General features: G+C 37.2%; 1 protein-coding gene and 1 long non-coding RNA gene across 6 annotated transcripts in view; one reads left to right on the forward strand and one right to left on the reverse strand.

Annotated features, from left to right (window-relative positions):
• Positions 1 to 12,781, reverse strand: part of cdk16 (cyclin dependent kinase 16) — an 84,090-nt gene extending 71,309 nt beyond the window's left edge. For all 5 annotated transcript variants that reach the window (XR_012384089.1, XM_068223099.2, XM_021478369.3 and 2 more), the window contains exon 1: positions 12,515 to 12,781. The gene's annotated coding sequence lies outside the window, so the exon portion shown is untranslated. The remainder of the gene's footprint in view (positions 1 to 12,514) is intronic.
• An 8,800-nt stretch (positions 12,782 to 21,581) lies between these two features.
• Positions 21,582 to 24,150, forward strand: LOC137496291 (uncharacterized). Its single transcript, XR_011016495.2, has 3 exons — positions 21,582 to 21,711; positions 21,906 to 22,084; positions 23,584 to 24,150. It is a non-coding gene; the product is annotated as an uncharacterized lncRNA (long non-coding RNA).
• Positions 24,151 to 24,922: the final 772 nt, after the last annotated feature.

The following is a 24,922-nucleotide window of genomic DNA, read 5'->3' on the forward strand; positions in this document are numbered from 1 at the left end:
TATTTTTGCATTTCGGAGGGTTTTGGATACTTTTTGGGCTGGAATCAGTCAGCTACATCTGGCAACACTGTGTGCGCTTTCGGTTTCATTTTCACAGCTAAAAGCGGTTCACTTTCCGCGCGGCTCCAAAACGATCACTCTGTGCCACAAACTGAACGTTATATACAACTTTATTAGCTGTTATACACAGCCTATGCAGATTCTGTTCACTAAAGTAGACTTCATTCAGAGGCGCACACGCACCCGCCCTCTGTGGTAACAGCTGACGGTCAGCTCACGTCACGTGAGATTTTGTGGTCGCAAATACATTACATGAAGACAGAAATGACATTTTTAGGTAAATTATATCTTATAAATACAGCTTTTTTAACACCATTTGAAGGTGTCCACATTGCTGAACAACGTATATAAAACAATGTGAAGACTTATGCGGCCACCATTGCTTCTCTCCTAAACGTAAAAATATGATTGACAGAATCGTAGAAATGCTGGATTAAGATCGTCTAGGGGGTCGAATCGAGATCGCGATCTTTTTACGATTAACTGTGCAGCTCTACTGTAGGCTTTGCTGAGCTAACTCTATAAAAGCCGAAAGCTGCGTCCCAAATCGCATACTTATGCACTATTCTATGCCATTTTGTAGTATAGATAGTGCAAGTAGTGTGTTCACACTGAAAACTCTAAAAATAATAAGTGCACTTAATGATGTAATGATGGACACTTCACGCACTCAACGACCGCAGGTTTGCTTACGTAGTGGTAGGGGCGGAGCTATCGGACGCACATGTTGAATAACTTTATTTATTTTGGATGGTGAAAGCAAAATTCTCCTACGAGAGTGATTATAGCGCCTCCCGATGGTGAATGTGGCAATACTCACGGCAGGTATTATCTGATAATTCGATCGTTTATTTCACTGATTTGGCAACACTCAAATGTCATCAGTGAAACGGTTTGAATTTCCGCTCAGTAAAAAAAAAACATTAGTGTGCCATTTGGGACGACACTACATACATATACAATGCTGTTGAGCGTGTAAGTGCATAAGTACATAGTGCATGAGTGCATAGTGTATAGTGTGCCATTTGGGACGCGTGCCATTTGGGACGCAGCTAATGTCTCCCTTTCCAGTGAACTCTGAGCATTTTACATTTAGAGATGTTGTTTATGTTCACATATCTACATAACACATCAACTAAAGTTTAAAATATGATATCGTAAATGGACCACCACTTTAATATCAAAGAATTCAAACTTTCATATAAAAGATGCCGTTAATGGTTGAGTATATTTACAGTACAAATTAAAACATAATAAACTATAAAGGCTGATTTATACTTCTGCGTCAAACGCCAGCGTATGCTACGGCAAGGAGCTCCTGATGGAAAGTTTTGTTTTGTGTTTACCTCATAGTTAAAATTGTTGCACGTCCGCCGGTTCCTGCCTCAAAATGAGCGAGATTGAGCCACTTGTACAACCAGGAAGTGTTCAGGAAAAGCAAAACAGCAGAGAAGACATTCTACACAGAGGAACATTTACACCTCACTGCCAACTAGCATTTCTGAAGTGTTAATGCAGACCAACAGAGAAAGCACGCAGAAGTATAAATGCACAGTTACGCGCGTTGCATGCGCCGTGGGTCACGCCGGTCACTTGACGCAGAAGTATAAATCAGGCTTAAGAGGGAAGTAAATAAATAATTAAGTTGAAAATAAAATAATCATTCAATAATCAAAATCAAGATCGAATTTAAGGTAAAATCTAGGTAAAATAAGCCCCTGAAAATCTGCCTTTTTCTCACTGTTAATCTAAATCCATGATTTAACATTTACTAATAAGACTATGTAAAGTGTCACCTATTGTACTTTATCATGCTTTTGCTAGGTATTTTGTTTAAAACATTTGTTTACTACACTGCATAATCTATAAAACCATACACAAAGTATTTTTGTTATTGAAGTAATGTAAAGTAATGCTATTATGTCATTAAAGTAACTTTTTTTTGTTTAGGTCAATATTGTGATAATATCATATACCTAGATAAAAGCTTCAGCAGTTAACCACAACAAGAAAATTCGATACTGTCATAAGCCTACAGTTATACCCTTAAACCACTAAACTCAACATGAACCAACAAGGCTTTAGATCTAATCTACCAAATCAGTTAATCAACAGGAAATACAGGCCGATCCACAAACCTCGCTCTTGTTTATAGCCAAACAATGTGACTAAAGCAGCTTAGAGAAAAAGTGTTATGGTAAACTTTGCATAATATCCATCATGTTTTGCATTCGAATAACAATCATTCAGGCACATTTAACACCAAAAGGAAGTCATGGTTGCGTGCCATGTGGTTGAATGGCTGACAAAGCAGTGTGTTATATCAGCTGCTCCGATGCCAAGATGAATTTAGCCGTTCTCCAATCATTTCAGTAATCAAAGACAAACAAGACACAGTTATTGTAAATGTTTCATCTGTTCACAATAAACCTGTTTTTCACTCCACACGGCTTCATTCAGGGCCTGGTGAGTGATTGTGGGCCTGGAGGAGAGCAGCAGTGGTCTACGTAAGGTTAAGAGCTGTTTTCAGCTCTCGGCAATGTCTTAGTGGCGCTTAATCAGGGTTGATGACTTCTTAAGACTCTTTCTATCACTTTTCATTACAGCCCGCAGGAATGGACTTTCAAAACAGCATGCAGGACAGAAAACTAAAAGTAAGGGTATACTCACACTAGGCATGGTTGTCTTGAACCGTGCCCAGGCGTGATTGCCTCCTCTCACCCCTTCTTCTTCTCTGCCTGCACCCACACTGCAATTTTAACTTCTGAGCCTGTCAAATATTTTGCTGAACTGATCCGCCACTTTTAAGGCTGGAAAATGTTCATGACAGTCATCGTGCTGCAGGTATTAGGAGGTTTGCTAAAGGTGTAACTGCCGTGCAGTGAGGGATTTTCATCTTTATTCAACTATTACAGTTTGAATTGAAAGTTGACAGTTTTACTGAAAAAAATCCATATGAAGCAGTCGCTTAAAAGTGACGTTACGTCTTCAGTTTCGCAATCAGGTGTGCTTTGCACTCACACACAACAAGCGTACCGCACCAAAGCCCAACCAAATCGTGCTCTCACAAAAGAAAATTACACAACTTAAGACACTTAAATGCTTGTTTTTGTTGTATTTGCAACAGCTCTGCGATGCATGCACACAACTTCATGCATTGGGTTAAATTAGGCTGTCCAGTCTCTTTGTTCATTCCGTCACTACCATGATTGAAACCCAGACAGGCAGTCAGACAGAGAAATACAGAGAGTAAACCAAAGCGCATTGGTGCATTTATAATGTATCTAATGTTTTTTTTTTAATTGTAATACCTCAATGTAATATAAAATGAAATCGTCTTAAAACGTAAATTTGAATTAATCTGAAAAATTGAAAAAAAAAAAAAAAAAAAACGCCCAGCCCTAGTTTAAAGTAATATAGATATTCTGGGTTTGTGTTGGATATTACATTACAAAATTTTCGTTATTATACAGACTTATTTCTCTATATCTCACTTAAAGTGACATTTTATAGACATTTTAGTAGTTCAAAGTAATGTAGATTTGAATTTTCTAAATCAAAAGTTGACAGAATAGAGATCAACATCCCATAATGCAATTCACAACCCTAAATAAATCGAAAACACAAAAAATAACATATTTTTTTACAGTGTGTTATTTTACTTGTATAACTAAGATGTTTGCACAAGAGTTAAAGTACACTGCGCAAACACTAAACTTGCTCTGGTGCACACTGAACGTCTTGTTAACTCTGTTAAAATAGAACTACTGAACCTAAAGCTGAATGGAAGTGTATTCACAAAATAACAAAACCATTAATGAAACAAACTAAAACTAAATTTAAATTTAAAGCTAATCAAAAAAGGGTAAAAAAAATAAAAGCTAATTTAAAAATGCAAAACCTTGCTGCCATCTTACATTGGACTTACCACCACATCTCAACTGTCCTGCAAACAGACTGACAAGGTTTGATTTAAAAGGCACAATGTTTCTTTAACAGATCTGCATTGATACGGTACAGACTGAGGCTCATTTATCTACTCTATAGGTCAATAAAAGCTGTATGGGGCTCCAACGACTGACAGTGAAGACTTGGTCTTCGCCCATGTGGATTAGTTTACAAACCTGCCAAGGCAAGCAGCAAAATAAATCAGCCTGTTTCCTGTAGAACATTTTTAATCCACCAACCATCATTTGGTCATGTTAAAGTGCTTTTTTTTTTTTTTTTTACATTAACAGATTTGTGTGTGTTGAGCACCATTTAAGACAAGGTTAGCATCTCCCAGCTATAATTGTGGAAAAAACTGGATAATTTGAGCTTTTGTCAGCTAATTTCATCTTCCGGGTTTAAAATAATTTTTGGGGCGAGATCAAAATCAACGACAACGCAAAACTGCAAGTGGAGTGATGACGCGTCGGTTTCTCCTTATTATTCGTAGCAGAGTTTTGTTATGCTATAAGAAGACCCTGCTTCTTAATTATTCATGAGAGCACGTGCTTTCCGAAGGCAAAGAAGACCTGCCAAGCTGTGAGACCCAATGACTTGATGAGACACGGGTCGTATGTGTTTGTTCCCATGATCCACTGGGTTTTTTGTATGTTTTTCCTGGCGATTCTGTCAGGCAGGCATTTTTGTCTGAGTTGTATGAGAATTGGAGAATGGCGGACTTTTATCAGTGGAGTTTGTTACAGTCTATAGTTCGTTATTGACAGACACACATATACACATAAAGATCAGTCCATTTATCAGTGGATTGTTTGTATGCGAGTTTATAAACAGACCAGCTGATCTTTGCAGCTTTAAAATGCTCCAGTGTCCCTGTGTTTGTAGTTACACTCGGTAGACAGTGGTGAACTCTGTGAACTGATGTACCTCAAGGCCAATCACAGTCATTTCTGTTGAGCATGTGAACACTTTGGCAAATCAGCATCGTTTAAGAAAGAATGTTAGCGGGGGGCAAATGTTAGCGGGGAAAAAATGTTAGTGGTATATGGATGTTTTTAAAATGTTAGTAATTTAAAATTTAGAACAGAATTCCAGTATCAAGACAACACTACTTAATAGTAATGATTTGTGGTCAAACTTTGAGAGGTGGAAGTATTATGATTTTAACAATATTTAAACTTTTCTGAAACGTGTTCAGTAAAGCAACAAAGAGGTTGCAGATAATGTCAAAATAAAGCTTATTCCATTTAAAACCCTGCTAACAAAAAATAAATATTATATAGCTTATAACCGAAAAATATATTGTTGTAATAAGGAAAAAATTTCTTAAAATCCCGTTATCACAAGAAAATACATTTTTATAACATAATTGAGAGGGGGAAAACATAGTAGCCCGTGTGTGGCAGCATTGCGTCACCGTATCTGGTCTTGAAATATAAAAAAATCTGCCTTTTTTCGTTTTTGTTTTTTTGGTGATTTTATTTTTTATTATTCAATATAAACAATGAACATCAAACTATTTTTAAGTTTTGTTTATCCGTTGTTCACCATGAAAAATATTTCAATTTTCATTTCTAAAAGAAAAATTCAAAGACTAATATACAAGGACACCATAGGCCTCCAACATCTCTCTCTAGCCAGACTGACATGCATCCAAACACAAGGTGACACCTCAACGGGGGTGACCTTCATGAAGACTGATTCTGGAACACCAGGGCCAGACAGCCCAACATCAACCAGCCTCTGAGCGCAGATGTGTTGCTGTGTTGCTGTCATTTCTCTGTGGTGGCGGAAGAGCGGAAGAAGGTGTCTGCACAGCACTTCATCAATATTATTATGCTGGTGACACATGCCAGGACTGGAAAAATCAGCCTGCTCATGTTGGTTACTTTCTAATTGGAGAGCATTAAATCACTGAGGCATTGTAGGCATTCTCAAATTAAGCTATTATGAACTCCTCTTGTTATGGAGAACACTAACTAAAGGTATTAAAGAGCCTATATTGAAGAACTTCGAAGTATTAATAGTATTTATGGGCAATGTGTAAAAAGCTTGTAAAGAAATGCAAAAAACAAATGCTTTGATAGAAAAAAAAAAGTGTTTAAGAAATAAATTCTGCATCGATTCGAAGATTTTCAATTCTCTCTTGAATAAACTGAGCTTAGTTTTCAACAGCAGATTGCGCTGTAAGCTTTGCAAACAGCCGTACTCTGCTTGCCTTCAATTCCTTACAAATATCCCTTAAACCTCAAATAATTAGGTTAAAATAATTAATCTAATATAATAAAGTTAGGAAAGGTTTAAGCGAATTACAAGTGTTAACATTAATCTTAAAGCCAACTCAGCCAAGCACACAAGCACTCGCCCTCATAAACATGACTATACGGTTAAAAGAAATTGCCTAGACCTAGTTGAAAATTGACTAGAAATTGCCTAGTTGTAAAAAACGAAGCTAAAGGCTGATTTATACTTCTGCGTCAAACGCACGCGTATGCTACGGCGTTGACGCATAGCCCAACGCCGTGGCCGTCTGCATCGCTGACGTGCACCTCTCAAAAAAATGTAACTGCACGTCGCAACGACACATAGCACAAGCTCTGTGATTGGTCGGTTTGGTAGCGCTGACGAGTCAGGACAGGACAGAGAGCCGCGCGAATGGCGTGACCCCGATGGAGCAATAGTTTACAAGTGTGGAGTCCTGTGAAGGAGCTCCGGATGGAAAGTTTTGTTTTGTGTTTACCTCATAGTTAAAGTTGTTGCACATCCGCTGGTTCATGCCTCAAAATGAGCGAGTTTGAGCCACTTGTACATACAGGAAGTGTTCAGGAAAAGCAAAACACCAGCGAAGAAACTCGACACAGTGGAACATTTACACTTTACTGCCAACTAGCGTTTCGGAAGTGTTAATGCAGACCAACAGAGACAGCGTGCAGAAGTATAAATGCACAGCTACTCGCGTTGCATGCGCCGGTCACTTGACGCAGAAGTATAAACCAGGCTTAAGAATCAATTTAAGAGAGAGGTGGATGCTGTGAGGTGGATCCAAGTGGATGCTGCACACTGGTGGAGGCGTTGAGAAACCCCCTTATGATTGTGAAGAGCTTTGGGTGTATGGCCATACACAATAAAAATGCGCTATATAAATACACATTACATTACATTACATTACATTACATGACATCACACGGGGTCAACCACGCATAGCGGTTGCAAAAAAAAGACGGGTTGCAATAGCAAACATGTCGTGTTGTGCAGTAGGATGCCAAAATCATAAGTTGAAAAATGAATTACTTAATTTTTACTGTACCCCACACTGCTTTTAATGCCAACCGCAGACGTCTTTGGCTAACAGTCATCGAAAGAGCTGAATCGAGTGAGGACCTCATTTAAAATGCTCGACTCTGCATTTGTCATTCTATATCAGGTAAGTTCACGCTATGCTGAATCATACACATTACTTGTTTTTGATTGCAGCAATGATTTCAGCAAAAACAGTTACTGTGGACACTGAATGCTTAGAATAAAATGTAAAAATGGACATTCACATGCCCTGCCGTACAGGTGCAGCTCGCTGTCAGAATGCAGTAGTTTTGCTAGGCCTTTAACCTCTCTCTTGTAAAATCACTTGTAGTTTTAATGAGATAGTTGTATATTTCGGGCTGGATGCTTGGCCATTTAGTCTTATTCAATATCCATTGGAAGGATGCTATCGCAAATGCACCTGTCAGACGATCGCCGCTCAATTTAACGTTAATTTTGCAGAATAACTGTGCTTATCACTGGGTGACAAGCTGTTATTATACGCTGCATGCATTATGTAAATAATATATGTATAATATGTAATCAATATAACTTTCTCTTTACAATATAAATTTCTAGGACAACAACAAACTCTACCGCATCGGATGTCATTCCCTTGCTGTAAATGCTAGCGCTCCTGGTTTATTTGTGCAATCTTGATGCGAGCGCATTCTGAATGGTTACAAACCGGTAATTCGCCTATAATGATGTACTTTTAAAAATCTATGCAGAGTGGATTTCTCTGACAATTTTTGACACAGCTGTACTTCCGCAGTTGTCTATACAAGAATGTTGACTTAAGTTTTTGTTGAAATGAGATATTTTGACAGGTAAAACAAAATTATGTGATGTTTAAAGATGCCGCAATACTTAATATTTAGCCATTTGGTATAACCAGTTTTGGTGAGATTCAAACACAGGCCACCTGCGCCACAGTCCAACGCTCAATCGCTGGTCCACATGAGCACTGAGAGGTTTGGCTTTTTCACAGCCCATTCCCAGCGCGATTAAACTGACATATACTTATCAAATCATTTATTTACTGCTGGTTTAAAAGGTTTAAATTAAACTTTTTAACTTAGTTTTAACAAGCAAATGTTTTTCTCTGGATTATTCTATGTATTTTTTTTGATTAAAAAATTACTATTTTATTACTATTTCTTTGTGAAGTGAATGCTTTAAGTTTTACAATTTCATCTTTTTCTATCATTATAAAATGTATTAATTAGGATTGTTTACTACTTGCTTTTATGAGAATTGTTCAGTGTTAGTGTTTACTGTAAGAAAGCATTCTTTATATGACGTCTTTATTATTCCCAGAGCAATAATATTGTCAACAATGTGCCATGTTCAAATCCAACACAATCAAAGCAAAGTTTAGTTGAGGGGACACCTCAGATCCTGCGGAAAACTGTCAAAGCTAAACAACCTACAACAACAAAACAGAATTATGTAAGCCAATGCTTGACAAATGGAATTTTTTTTTTTTTACTTCAATAACAGATTCTAGATGGGCAGACACTAGAATTACAGAGTAGTTAATTCAGACTACATAGTGCAATTATGTTAAAAAGTAAAAAACATTTCCATTACTAAATATTCCTCTCCTCATTTACTGAAAAACCTCAAATATAAATTAAAAATATACCCTTCCTGACAAAAGTCCTGTCGCCTTGTCGCCTATGCAAGTTTTAGGAAAAAACAAATAATAACTTGACTTCTAGTTGATCATTTGGTATCATAAGTGGCTTATATGAAAAGCAAAGGCCTCTAGATTACGCTTAGTTTACCAGAATAAAATATGATCATGCCTTGATTTTTAAATATTAAATTAGGACAGTAAGATCTGACTTTGCTCAGACAAAACAAAACAGAAATAACGTACAGTATAGAATATAAAATAATGGTGCAGCAGAAAAAGAACTAATATTGTGTATGACTCCCGTGAGCTTGGAGGACTGCATCCATACATCTCTGCAATGACTCAAATAACTTATTAATAAAGTCATCTGGATTCTGGAATGGCAAAGAAAGATTGTTTGGATTCATCTTCAATGCCTCCACCTCCATTGTATTCCAGACATGCTCAATAATGTTCATGTCTGATGACTGGGCTGACCAATCTTTGAGCACCCTGACCTTTTTTGCTTACAGGAACTTTGATATGGAGGCTGAAGTATGAGAAGGTGCGCTATCCTGCTGGAGAATTCGCCCTCTCCTGTGGTTTGTAATGTGATGGGCAGCACAAATGTCTTGATACCTCAGGCTGTTGATGTTGCCATCAACTCTGCAGATCTCTCGCATGCCCTAATACTGAATGTAACCCCAAACCATGATTTTTCTTTCACCAAACTTGACTGATTTCTACTTGAACCTTGGTCCATGCAGGTTCCAGTAGGTATTCTGCAGTATTTGTGATGATTGGGATGCAGTTCAACAGATGATTCATCAGAAAAATCTTTTTTCTGTCACTTTTCCAAATGATGAAGTCAAGTTATTTTTTGTTTCTCTTACAACGACAAGACTTTTGTCAGGTAGTGTATAGAACTACCGCTTATGTTTATTGGACAAGCAAAAAATTTAATTTAGTCATCATTTATCTTCCTTCACTTGCTCCTGTTTAAGTTTCGTTCTTCTGTTGAACACAAAATAAGATATTTTGTAGAAAGCAGAAAGCCTGTAACCAACTATTGACTTCCATAGTATGTTTTTCCTACTATTAAATGATTAAAGGTTTTCAGCATTCTTCAAAATACATAAAAAAGAAACTCATAAAGATTTATATTAACTTAAACATAAGATATTAGTAAGTACATTTTCATTTTGCCTGAACTATCCCTTTAAAAATAACTACAGACTAATTCTGCAAGCATTGCACGTTCCTCTGGAATTATTGTGGTCCTCGAAGCCAACTCCCAACACATGAAGTCAAGGGTCAAGTGCTTTCTTAAGCAATCAATAGAAACCATTACTTAAATTTGGGCTGACGAAAGCAAGTTAACTACATCACCAAAACGAAGCATTGATACAGGCTTTTCAGGAGAGAAAAGCCATGTTAAAGACTCTTAAACCATCTGTCATAACCTTATGATGATAAAATTCCACAAAACCAACCCACTCAACATGCACCCACGCTTCCAAAATGCCATTCTGAATCAGACCAGCAACTGTCAAATGTGTTCCCTCATTACCGTATATTACACAACGTTTTCATCAAGTCAGACTGGATTACTCTTCCTATTTCCCCATTCCATCAGTTTAACCTGCACCCAAAGTGGTTTCACCTGCTGGGAAATCAAAGTGCACTGAAAAAATGATGCATTGGTTTGATTTAAGGTAAGTGGTTGCAAACCATTTACATGTGTTGAATTTAAACAAAGAAATTAAGTTGAACATTAGTCAATTTAATTTGTTTAAATTAGGGCTGGGCAATATGGCAAAAATGCAATCTCGATAATTATTTTCCATACTGAATGATAACGGTATAAGTTCAATATAAGTTGTTAATGCTTACATATTTAAAAGAGTATCCCAACAATGACTAAAGCTACAAAAATTAGAGGGTCCTTTAAATGGCACAACATAATTTCGGCCAATACATTTTCGGTGGCGGAAGATTTGGTGCATCTTTATTAACAACACACTTTTAGATTCCCATAGTTGCACATTTCAGCTGTGATTGGCTCTTAGATCATTCATTTATTTATTTTTAAAGATTTATTTTTGGCCTTTATTGAGAGAAGAGGACAGTATTTTAGACAGGAAAGGAAGTGGGAGAGAGAGAGGGGGAAGGGGGGTGTCCTCGAGCTGGGATTCGAACTCGGGACGTCCTAAAGTGCTACTGCACCATATGTCAGTGCTAACCACTAGGCCAGTGGTTCTCTGTGGAACATGTACGTGTACGCAGCCTTCCTTCTAGTGGTACGCGGATGAATGAAATATGTCACGTACATGCTACACACATTTCAAATTTTATAAAAAATTATGTATATAATATGCCATATATGACATTTAGCATATATTTCATATATACGAGGCAATCTGCCACGAAAGACAATTTTTTTCTGAGGTGGCACTTGATGAAAAAAGTTTGAGAATCACTGCACTAGGCTATTGCGCCAACAGATCATTCATTTATTAATTGTCTTTTCCGCTTAGTCCCTTTATTAATCAGGGATCGCCACAGCAGAATGAACCGTCAACTTATTTAGCATATGTTTTACGCAGCGGATGCCTTCCAGCTGCAACCCATCATTGGAAAGCTATAAGATCAATATGTGGTAAAAAAAGTCCAGAATATATCATTGTTATTGACATAAATTGTATCACTAATCGATATAATATCGTTTATAGGCTCAGTCCTAGCTTAAATTTTGCTCGTATAAATAGTTTGCAACCACTTACCTTAAAAAAAAATTGTACATTTAATAATAATCAAAAAATTTAGTGTGTGCTGGAAGAAGTATTATGAGCTTTAAATGCCAGAAAATAATAGCTTTAATATCAAAAATTTCCTACTACGTTCACAATTATGTCGTAGAATTATATAACATCACATCATGTTTTGAATGAGTGACGTTACGCCGTCAGCGTAAAATACGTCATCGATAATGACAGGCGTTTACTGTAATATTACGTGTGAGAAAATGAACAGGTTCAACAAAACTACCACACAAATAACTATACTCCTTTAATAAACACTGCGTGCGCCTCTGAGGTAATTCAGATGACACTGTTAGGCAGCACATCACGGCTGAATAAAACTCATGACTCCCTCAAGATAAGACGACAAGGCATAAATAAGTCAAAATAGAGAAATTAAACATTGATCGCAGCCAGACTGCTGACTAATCCACAGTAAACCACACATAAACACGCTAGCCAGGTTAGCTAGTTAGCTGGCTTTAAAAAGCAGCATTAAACGGTCGTTGTACAGGAATGCGACAAAGATTTCTCTTTAATTTCAGTATTAGATTTTAGTTTCCCCGTTGTCCGTTCGCATAAATCATCAAACAATCTGTCGGTTTTCATTCAGACAGCTCAACCGACCGACCGGAGCAGGATATCATACACACACTTACTGTCCGGCTCGAACAAACTCACACAAAAACGGCCTAAATCTACTTTTTCTGTCACACTATGATGCTTTCTCCACTTTAAGGTGAAATATGAGAGTGGGACAGGACGATATGCTGGGTGGTTTTCTTACCCGTGGAGTTGAGATCCGTGTGTGCTTGTGTAAAGTGAGTGTGTGTCGCTCGTGTAATCTTAACAGCAGTAATAATATCCCAAAGCCGCCGCGCGCTCCCAATAGTCCTCGGCCATGATCCTTTACGGCTGCTGCTGCCCGTCCGGTCTCCAAACCTGCTGGAGCGACTCCTCTGGACCCCGCATGTCTCACTATATAGCTCCTTCACTCTCCAGAAATTGCTAAAACGTTACAGCAGCTGTTCCTTTCCTATGCCAAATCCGGACTGGAGTGGATCATGGAAGCGACAGAGCAGCTGCGAATAGATTCAGGAGTCACTCACTCGCTCCACTAGTACTCATCGGATAGGCTGGGGAACGTGTAATTATGCCATTGAGCTCATTTTTGTGCAAAGCGATTTACACCTCTATTTAATTAAAGTATAAACTTAAATGAGCTGATTCTGTGAAATATACGTCCACGCAATCTTAAAGTTTGAATATGAAGTAAGATAGGTCACCCCTACTAAATTAAACTAGCTAATAGTGAGCTGATCCGAATTTCGTTGAAGCTATTTGGACCGTACCATTCAGGAGGAATGCGCAGGGGAGAGACAGTGGGAGTGCAGTGTGTAATGCAGAATGCAGTGAGCTGTTTCATGTCATGCTGAGCTGTTACATTTTTGACATATTGTTTGTTTATGAAATAGCGGTATCTATCTATCTATCTATCTATCTATCTATCTATCTATCTATCTATCTATCTATCTATCTATCTATCTATCTATCTATCTATCTATCTATCTATCTATCTATCTATCTATCTATCTATCTATCTATCTATCTATCTATCTATCTATCTGTCTGTCTATTTTTCAATCTAAAAAATAAAATATAAAAAAGTTATATAAACCATATAGGCCCACAATAATATAACTTATTAGTTTTAAAAAAATGTATTAAAATAATTAAATTTCTATGATGTATTTTAAGTAATAAATTAGCACTCTATCAGATTATTTGAGTTCTGGAATTAATTAATCTATAATTGTATGTACATAATAATGCTAATGTATTTATGTTTATTAATAATAATAATAATTACTTACATTTATATAGTGCTTTTCTGGACACTCTCAACTCTCTACACATTGGAGGAATCTCCTCATCCACCACCAGTGTGCTGCATTCACTTGGATGACGCGACAGCAGCCATATTGCAGCAGACCGCACACCAAACCTCAGCTGATTGGAGGAGAGGAGACAGAGTGATGAAGCCAATTATGAAATGGGGATGGTTGGGAGGCCATGATGGACAGAGGCCAGTAGGTGGACAAATTTGGCTAGGATGTCGGGGTTAAATCACAGAGAGTCAGGACCTCAGTGTAACGTCTAATCCAAAAGACGCACTCACTGCACAGTAAAGAGTCCCCATCAATATACTGGGGCATTAAGACCCACACAGACCACAGGTTGAGCGCCCCTTGCTGGTCTCACTAACACCCCTTCCGGCTGCAACTTAGCTTTCCCATGTCATCTCTCATCCAGGTACTGACCGGGAGTAACCCTGCTTGGCTTCAGTGGGTGACCATGTGAGAGTTGCAGAGAGCTAGCTGCCAGCCAATTGTATATAATGAACATATATATATATACATAAGATTTAAACTATAAGTCATCTATTGTAAATTAAACAAACAAACAAACACTGCATTCTGGATTTCAAAATAGATGTATTATTATGTTATTTTAAAAGATTTTAAAGTCTGTCATTAATATATACATAAATAAATCAAAAATACATTTGAAAACAATAATAATAATAACAAATATCTCAAGTAAAATAAAACAATAAATATTCCAAAATCAACCAATTAAAAATAAGACACATTAATTGGTATAGTTATGTTTCGAATATGTTTATCACTTTACACCTTTTTAAAATAATTATATTCTTGACTATATGACTTTTTTCAAAATTACTACAGGCCAGTAGCCAGGGGGGGTCGGGTGGTTCGGAAGGCCCACCCCTCACTGAAAAGGTCCAGAATTTATCCCACATTAGCTCATTTGACTGCTATTCCATCCTGAATAGAAAATAACAAATCAAATAAGGCTTTTAAGAACAAGCGGAACCCTCTGTTGGCTGTCACTTTGTTGTGACTTCTGCTAATCAGTTTTGTTTAATGCAAACAAATATTTTTTATGAGTTCAACAGCTGTGCAAGATAACATAATCTGACATGAAGTCATGTTTCACTACTTACCTACTGTATTGTTTTTAAACAGAGAATATATATTTCAGGGCAGCACAATGGTGCAGTGGCTAGCACAATTGCCTCACAGCAAGAAGGTCGCTGGTTTGAGGCCCAGATGGGTCAGTTGGCATTTCTGTGTGGACTTGGCATGTTCTCCCCATGTTGGCGTGGGTTTCCTCTGGGTGCTGTGGTTTCCCCTACAGTCCAAAGACATGTACAGTAGGTGAATTGGGTAGGCTAAATGTAAGTGTGTGAATGAGTATGTGTGGATTTTTCCCAGTGATCGGTTGCAGCTGGAAGGGCATCAACTGCGTAAAAGATGTGCTGGATAAATTAGCGGTTCATTCCGCTGTGGCAACCCCAGATTATAAAGGGACTAAGTCAGAAAGAAAATGAATGAATTAAATATTTTACAAGTAACTTGTATTGTAAAACTTGGACATTAAAGCAAAAAATGACCAATAAAAAGGTGTGTAGCACCAAAAGCGGCCCATGTTAAAATAAATGTAAATGCTAATTTGGCTGGAGTTGTTATCCATGCATTTTCAAATGTACTATTTTAAAAAAGAGGCTAGAAAATCATGACGCTCTATGTTAATAACATTATAATGCTTTATTTTTTTATTATTCAAATGGCCAAGGAAAGTTAAATGTGTTGGCCAGTCTGTTATTTAAAAAAAATGATATTAGGATAGTTTTTGATTTAAAACTTTAACAGATTTTGTCAGCGCATTAGCCTAGTGATTAGCTCGCTGACATATGGTGCAATAGCACTTCAGGGCGTCCCGAGTTTGAATCCCTGCTTGAGGACATTTCCTGACCCTACCCCCTCTCTTTCCTGTCTAAAATACGGTCCTATCCTCTCAATAAACACAAAAAGGCCAAAAATAAGTCTAAAAAAAAAACTTAACAGATTTCTATTTTTTCTAATGACGTCATATGTAGTTGTATGTATATGGAATGTATTGTGTATGTAAAGTATTGAATGTAATGTAGTTTGTATTTTAATAATAAGCATTTTTCATATTTCTTTATTCTAAATGTTTAGGAAGTATTTTTGGTACATCAAAAAGTGTTGTTATGATGACCACCAGACAAGAGATTCCAGCTAAAAATATAGCTTTAAAAATGCCACTAAAATGTAGTATTTAAATCTCAGAATTAAATAGAAAATGAGGCGAATAACCACCATTTTGAAAACAAAGAACCATCTTTTTCAACAGGCTGGCTACAGTGCTACCCAATTCACTATTTTCAGTGTATTTATCTGTCAAATCTGTCTAGAGTGAGCACATATAACAATATTAAATCATTGTGTTTTGAATATCCAGACTGATAATGACAGCATAATTGCAATGGCAGCACAGATTCATATGATAATTAAGCAGAATGAGCTTGAGAGCATGTGGGGAAACCTAACCTAACCTGAACTGTGTGTGGTGTGTGTGTGTGAGTGAATCCCCTCAGTGACTCACCACTCCGGCATGCATCAGAGCCCCCAGCGCTCACTTTAGTCCTGGAAACCCACTGTATGGGGGGTTGCATCAATGTGCCTTGGGTGCAAATGAACATTTCTTTTGTTCCTGTGTTAGTTCCCAACATTTCAGGGATGAAACTGAATGCCAGGAATTCTCCAGAGGTTAGTATTTTGTGCACGGCAAGAGCTGATCTCAGAAATCAAAGCGTGGGTAGCTGATTCACTAACTCAATCATGTCACTAGGCCTGCAACTGCTACTTTTAAAAGAATGTAGTGTTGCGCGTGAAATGATAGAGTGTAGATGGTTTTATTGAAACTTCATTCATCTATGCATTGGAAATAAAGCAGCATAAAGGATGTTGTTTTTCACCAGCCATGCTCAGATGCCTTTAATTATGTGTAACTCTAGCCATCGGCAAGGGCAGACATATATGTTCGACCTTGTCTTGATTAAGAAAGCACTTGTGGGAAAAATGCCTCTGTTGGCCACCAGTAGCCACTGTTCAGTCAGGTCAGGTGACTTTTCTCAAGACTATGAGATGCCAATGCTTATTATTATTACTTGCTATGATTATCACTTAATGCAAGACACTGCAGACTTAAACTTCAGGACTTAAACGAGGACAACACATAATCTTTAGCAACACATGAATACACTTCACTGAAAATGTATTTTACACATAGACATCTCCTTTTTTGAAAGGTCACTTATAAAGTGTAAACCTGCAGGTTTTCTCAAAACATTACATTTTCTACTTATTTATAATGAGCAAAAACAACACAATTATTGAAGTTTTTTGAAGGCAACTTAATTGTTTTATGTTCAATGTACTTAAAGTCCACCTTCATGTTGTTGCAATACAAGTCAATTGTGTGGAACTCAACTTTTTTACAGCTTTTTAATACTGTCCACCCTATAAACAAATACTTAACTTTTCAGATTTTGACTTTGATGTGGTAATGAAGTCACAATTTGTAAAGCTGCTTTGGAACAATAATTATCGTGAAAAGCACTGACAAAAGTCTTGTCATCAATCCCGAATGTAAGAGCAACAAATGATAACTTGACTTAGTTGATCATTTGGAAAAGTGGCAGAAGGTAGATTTTTTTTCTGATGAATCATCTGTTGAGCTGCATCCCAATCATCACAAATATAGCAGAAGACCTACTGGAACCCACATGGACCCAAAATTCTCACAGAAATGAGTCAAGTTCGGTGAAGGAAAAATCATGGTTTGGGGTTACATTCAGTATGTAGTGTGTGAGAGTTTGCAGAGTGGATGGAAACATCAACTCCCTGAGGTATCAAGACATTTGTGCTGCCCATTACATCACAAACCACAGGAGAGGGCAAATTCTTCAGCAGGATAGCGCTCATTTTCATACTTCAGCCTCCACATCAAAGTTCCTGAAAGCAAAGAAGGTCAAGGTGCTCCAGGATTTTCCAGCCCAGTCACCAGTCATGAACATTATTGAGCATGTCTGGGGTAAGATGGAGGAGGCATTGAAGACGAATGCAAAGAATCTTGATGAACTCTGGAAGTCCTGAAGAACACTTTCTTTGCCATTCCGGATGACTTTATTAATAAGTTGTTTGAGTCAGTGTAGAGATGTATGGATGCAGTCCTCCAAGCTCATGGGAGTCATGCTCAATATTGATTCTTTTTCCTCTGCTGCATGAGTTTATATTCTATACTGTACGTTATTTCTGTTAAGTGACAAGACTTCTGTCTAAGCAAAGTCAGACCTTACTGTTCTAATTAAATCATTAAAAATCAAGGCATGATCATATTTGATTTTGGTAAAATAAGCGTAATCTAGAGGCCTTTGCCATTCATATAAGCCACTTCTGATACCAAATGATCAACTAGAAGTCAAGTTATTACTTGCTGTTCCTAAAACATGTATAGACTTTTGTCAGGTAGTGTACAAATAAACTTGATAGTAGTTGAATTGGATTTTTGTTTTCCTGAAAATGCTTTTTTTCAGTCTTGTAAAGAAAACATCCAAAATGCTCCTTTATGTGTTTCTTTTATCACACGTTATCAATTTGTGTCTGTAGATGTAAATTACAATACATATTTTTGGCAGTTTATTTCCCCTAAACTCTAAAAAGCAGCTCTTACATACACTTAACCTCACAGTTTTATTCTATATTATTTATATCTATAGGTTTTTACAGAGATATAATCATTCATTCATTTTCTTTTCAGCTTGGTCCCTTTATTAATCTGGGGTCGCCACAGCGGAATGACCCGCCAACTTATCCAGCATATGTTTTTACGCAGCAGATGCCCTTCCAGCTGCATCCCATCACTGGGAAACATCCATACACTCTCACATTTACACACACACACACTACGGACAATATTGTTAACCCAATTCACCTATAACACGTCTTTGGACTGTGGGGGAAACCGGAGGAAACCCATGCGATCACAGGGAGAACATGCAAACTCCACACAGAAATGCCAGCTGACCCTGCCAAGGCTCGAACCAGCGACCTTCTTGCTGTGAGGCGATTGTGCTACTGCGTCACCATGACGCCAGGTATATGTTCATATATAATTCGCCTGATCATGTATTTTATTCAACAAAAAGGCATTTGCAACTTTTTTCTAAACCCTAATAGAGATGAATTGCTAAAATCCCCCCCTCTTTAAACTTTTGACACCAAAATAATACCCAAAATATACCAAATTAATGATTAAATAAAGCAAGAATTCTGAACCTGAGATTTCCTCCGGTGTTCAGATTAGAATTAGAGCAAGAATTGTATTCAAATGACTAATTAATCAGTTTCCACTGTAAAAAGGTGATCTGTTGACTTTACTTAAAAAGGTGAGTAAATCCCTTCCCTTAAGATTATGTAAATGAATTAAGGTATGTGTATAATTATAAAACTTCATTCAATTTCCAAGTTATAAGACTTTACTAAGTCTTTTTAAGCAACATCAACTTGTCACTTTTAAGGCAATATGTTAACTTATTCTCTTTTTTTTATAGTAAAGTACCGTTTTTACAGACAAATGACAAACAGTGATAGCTGTTTGTTTAAGTATTACTACACTGTAAAACCCAACAGTCAGCTTTATCAAATGAAATGAGTGTGGTTAACTCAAATTTTACTGAGAATTAATTCTACTCATTGGAAAAGAGTTCTGGGTGACGCAGTAGGTAGTGCTATCGCCTCACAGCAAGAATGTCGCTGGTTCGAGCCTCGGCTGGTTCAGTTAACGTTTCAGTGTGGAGTTTGCATGTTCTCGCATGGTTTTCCTCCGGGTGCTCCAGTTTCCCCCACAGTCCAAAGACGTGTGGTACAGGTGAATTGGGTAGGCTAAATTGTCCGTGGTGTATGTGTGTGAATGAGTATGTATGGATGTGTCCTAGAGATGGGTTGCAGGTGGAAGGGCATCCGCTGCGTTAAACATATGCTGGATAAGTTGGCAGTTCATTCTGCTGTGGCAACCCCAGAATAATAAAGAGACTAAGCTGAAAAGAAAATGAACGAATAAATAAATGAATGAAAAGAGTTTTGAACTCAGTGTTGAGTTAATTAAACACCTTATTACTTCCACTTAAATGGAGTAAGTTCACAGTACTCATACAGATACATTTTTTAACTCAAATGGTTTGTCGCAATTGGTTTCCTCAAACAGTTTGAGTTGTGTTTTACAGTAGTTGGTTTAAATTTTCTTCATTTATCAGGTTTTACTGCACTGAAAAAAATATTTAAAGATGATTCCTTGGATTTACTCATTTTTTTACGTTAAGTGGTTGTAAAAAATTTATTTGGGCTGAATTTAAACAAAAAAATTAAGTTGAACATTATTAAATTTAATTTGTTTGTTTAAATTCAACACAAATAAATTGTTTGCAAGAGTTCTGCATGCAACACTTTTTTCAGTGTGTGCTCAAATTGCTTCATTTACTCAAATAGATTAAGTTCACAGCACTCATTAGGATTAGTTTTTGAACTTAAATGGTTTGTTGCAATCGGTTTCCTCAAATGGTTTAGTTACCTTCACTTTTTGGGTTTTACAGTGTAGCAATATTTAAATGTAATTAGAAAAAGGGATGTTATTAAAATCTCCTTTATGGTGGTGAACAATAATGCAGGTAAGAGGTGTTAAGTGGTTGATACTAACCTAAAAGGCAAAGCCATTGACGCGTGCGTTAATGCTGCATTCATTAGTACAGTCACATTTCAAGAGCTTCACATGTTGACAGCAACACAATTATGCAGCATTAGAGCAACACAGATGCACAGCACAGAACAAAAGACCACCAGAGCTGTTTCACCTCTCTCTCTCTCTCTCTCTCTCTCTCTCTCTCTCTCTCCCTCTCTGTGTGTGTGTGTGTGTGTGTTTTTCTTTGTGCATGTATGTGTGTGCATGCATGCATGCATGCATGTGTGTCTGTGTATTTGTCTGTCTGTGTGTGTGTGTGTGTCTGTGTTAATATTTCTTTGTGCATGTGTGTGTCTGTGTTTTTCTGTGCGCGTGTGTTTGTTTGTATGCATTTGTATGTGTCTCTGTAAGTTTGTCTGTCAGTGTTTGTGTGTATGTGTGTGTCTGTGTGTTTTTTTGTTTCTCTTTGTGTGTGTCTCTCTATGTGTGTGTGTCTGTGTACCTGTTTCTCTATGTGTTTGTGTCTGTGTTTTGTGCATTAGTGTCTCTCTCCATTTCTCTCTCTGTCTGCATTTGTGTGTGTGTGTCTGTGTTTGTGTGTGTGTGTGTGTCTGTCTGTCTGTCTGTCTGTGTGTGTGTGTGTATGTGTGTCTGGATGCACCGGCTCAAGCTTCATTATGTGTGTGTGTGTATGATTTAGATAGGGAATGACATGAGCTAAGGGGACATATTTGGGATCCTGTAACCTTTCTCTTTGCTTTCTCATAAGCCTCATGAATAGTTCAGGTCAGTGGGTTTGTCTGAATCTCTGATTTTACCATCCATGAAGGAAATCAACATGAATTTCTTATGTGTTCATGTGTATAGGTGTGATTTTTGTATAGTATTAGAATGTTGTCATTCCAGTGTTTTACATGGGAGAAAATCTTACATGCTAGCTATTTTAATGTATGTGCTATTAAGACTTCATCTTGATATGGTAGGCGACGCAGTGGTGCAGTAGATAGTGCTGTCGCCTTACAGCAAGAAGCCCTTATTCATAGCATAGTTATCTACAGGAGAGGAGAAACGAAACGTCCACAGGAGAGGAAGAAAGACATCCACGGAAGAAGGCAAGGGGGAGAAGGTGAGGTGAACCATCCTACTACAATTCCAGCTGATGAGTGACTGGAATAGGTGAGTTTATGTAGTGAGTGGTGATTGATGGTGCAGGTGTATGTAATTAGTATTCAGGTGGTTGTGCACGAGTGTGGTGAGAGGCTGGTGAGGGAAAGCGGTAATTGGAGCTGCAGGAACGAGCCGAGGATGTGACAGCGAGTACAAACTGGTAACAGCGGGAAAGCCGTCTATACGGAGGTAAGGGCCTTACGTACTTCTGGCTACGTAATTCGCGATCTCCAGAAATGTATATAAGGCTATGTTTTCAGAATGAGCCTTTGTTGCAACTGATATAAAACAAGTTCAGTCATTTACATTCAAGAAATCAAAACTTGGTGGATTAATCCTGATTTTCAATCAACAATAACATTTTTATTTTATTACTACTTCAGTTACGGGTGAAGCAGTGGCGCAGTAGGTAGTGCTGTCGCCTCACAGCAAGAAGGTCGCTGGGTCGCAGGTTCGAGCCTCAGCTCAGTTGGTGTTTCTGTGTGGAGTTTGCATGTTCTCCCTGCATTTCCGTGGGTTTCCTCCGGGTGCTCCGGTTTCCCCCACAGTCCAAAGACATGCGGTAAGTTGAATTGGGTAGGCTTAATTGTCCATAGTGTGTGTGTGTGTGTGAATGTGTGTGTGGATGTTTCCCAATGATGGGTTGCGGCTGGAAGGGCATCTGCTGCATAAAAACTTGCTGGATAAGTTGGCGGTTGTGGCACTGTGGCGACCCCGGATTAATGATAGGACTAAGCCGATAAGAAAATAAATGAATGAATACTACTTCAGTTGCAAAAATAACTGTTTATAAGACATTTTATAAGAGCTTTGAATAATAAACAATTAATCTCACACACACACACACACACACACACAAATATATTTGTGCATGCGTGTGTGGGTCAAAATAAGTAAATAATTCACAACGATGAAAAACCATTTATACTCATACTGAGTTTCTAAATAGTTACATTTTAGTATCCTTGTTACACTGTAACTACATACTATAATACTGAGTGATATATTAACAATGTGTACTATATGGTCAGGGTTAAAATGAGGGTTGGGTTTAGGGTTAGTTGCATGTAATTATGCATCATTGCTTGTATTACTTTAAGTATTACAGTAAGTATATAAAATATTTAATTTTATATACCAAGATTACTTTATAAGTGTTACTAAATAGCCAAAAATACTAAACAAATTAATGGAAAAAATTATACATATAACTGAGTATCAAAGCAGTAAATACCAAAAAATGTGGGATGAAAACGGAAATACTTTTCAAAATCAGCTAACTATCTCATTTAAATATATAATATTTATAAATATATTATTTAACATGCACAAAAATGTATTTATATATTAAAATTGTATAATATGTTAAAAAAAATTATGCATCTACATTTGTGCATGTCAAAAATAAGAATTTAGTAACACCATTAAACGCAATCTTCAACAGTTCAATAGCTAATTTTCTCTACATGTCGTGTTTCATTCAGTGCAATACTCTTCGTGTGCTTTTGCAGTAAACACAGCAGGGCTTCATGCTCAGCATATGTCTGCAAAGGGTGCTGTGAGGCCCTACTTTTATCAACATTACCCATGTGTCGGTCGGTTTGTGAAAGGGGGAGGAGAAATGGAGGAGAGAGCGTGGCAGGCTGAAAGCCACAGCAGATTACAACCTGATTGGCTAAAAACTGGATTAAAAACTCAGCCCAGTTGGCAGAGGCTCAGGTTTCCTCGTGTATGAAACATGCTGGAGTTTTTATGACTGCTGCATGTGCATGACCCTCTCTCTCTCTCAACTCAATTCAATTCAATAATTGCTGTACTGGCATGACAAATATTACAAATGTATTGCCAAAGCATAAAAAAGAACATGGTATGGTTAAAAAGAACAAACATATATACATTATATATATATATATATATATATATATATATATATATATATATATTAATAAAGTCCCTTTATTAATCCGGGGCCAAAGCATTTATAGTGTTTGCGTTAAAAAGAACATCACTGTAAATATTCATTTATTAATTTCTTTTTTGCTTTGTCCCTCTATTCATCAGGGGTCGCCACAGCGGAATGAACCGCCTACTTATCCAACCTATGTTTTACACAGCGGATGCCCTTCCAGCAGAGGCTCAAACCAGTGACCTTCTTGCTGTGAGGTGAACGTGCCACCCACTGCACCACCGTGTCACCCACTATGTTGTTTTTTGTTTTTTAAATATATATATGTTCTTTTTAATGTAAACTTTAGAAATGCTTGGCAATACATTTGTAATATTTATCATGCCAATAATATGTGTGTGTGTATGTGTGTGTGTGTCTCTCTCTCTCTCTCTCTCTCTCTTTCTGAATTTAAATGAGCTTTACTGGCATGACTTGCACAGTATTGCCAAAGCATTGATCGGTACATGAATAATTGACAAACAAATGTAAAATACAAAACAGAAAACATGAATAGATCTGTTAAATAATTAAGCAAAAACATCTAAAACATATACTTATGAATAACGTATACTTAAAAATAAGTAATACAATAAATAATAATAATAAAGGCAAGGCAAAGCAAGGCAAGTTTATTTATATAGCACATTTCATACACAGTGGCAATTCAAAGTGCTTTACATAAACAAGAATAAAAGAAACAAGTAAAATAAAAATAAAAACAAATAATAATAATAAAAATGCGTAAAAACAAAACAAAACATAAAAACAGGTAAAATGTGATATAAAAGAATGAAGAAGAAGAGAAAAACATGATAGTGCAATCTGTTGGACGCAGCACAGTTACAGTCATTCAGTAAAGGCACAGCTAAACAGATGTGTTTTCAGTCTTGATTTGAATGTGCCTAATGTTGGAGCACATCTGATCATTTCTGGAAGCTGATTCCAGCAGTGAGGGGCATAGTGGCTAAAAGCCGATTCACCCTGCTTTGACTGAACTCTTGGAACTTCTAGTTTATATGATCCTAATGATCTGAGTGATCTGTTAGGTTTGTATTCAGTGAGCATATCTGTAATGTATTTAGGTCCTAGGCCATTTAGTGATTTATAGACCAGTAATAATACTTTAAAATCTATTCTGAATGCAACTGGCAGCCAGTGTAAAGACCTGAGGACAGGTGTGATGTGCTCCGATTTTCTGGTTCTGGTTAGAAATCTGGCTGCAGCATTCTGGATGAGCTGTAACTGTCTGACTGTCTTTTTAGGAAGACCAGTGAGGAGTCCATTACAGTAATCCACCCTGCTGCTGATAAAAGCATGTACAAGTTTTTCTAAATCTTCACTAGAATAAAGTAAAACATTAATAAATATATACTGTACAGTTGAAAAAATAAATTATCACCCTCCTGTGAAATACTTGAAATTCTTGAAATATTCGTGAAATATTTCCCTAAC

The sequence above is a fragment of the Danio rerio genome, chromosome 8 (genome assembly GCF_049306965.1).
Source record: "Danio rerio strain Tuebingen ecotype United States chromosome 8, GRCz12tu, whole genome shotgun sequence".
Lineage (NCBI taxonomy): Eukaryota > Metazoa > Chordata > Actinopteri > Cypriniformes > Danionidae > Danio > Danio rerio.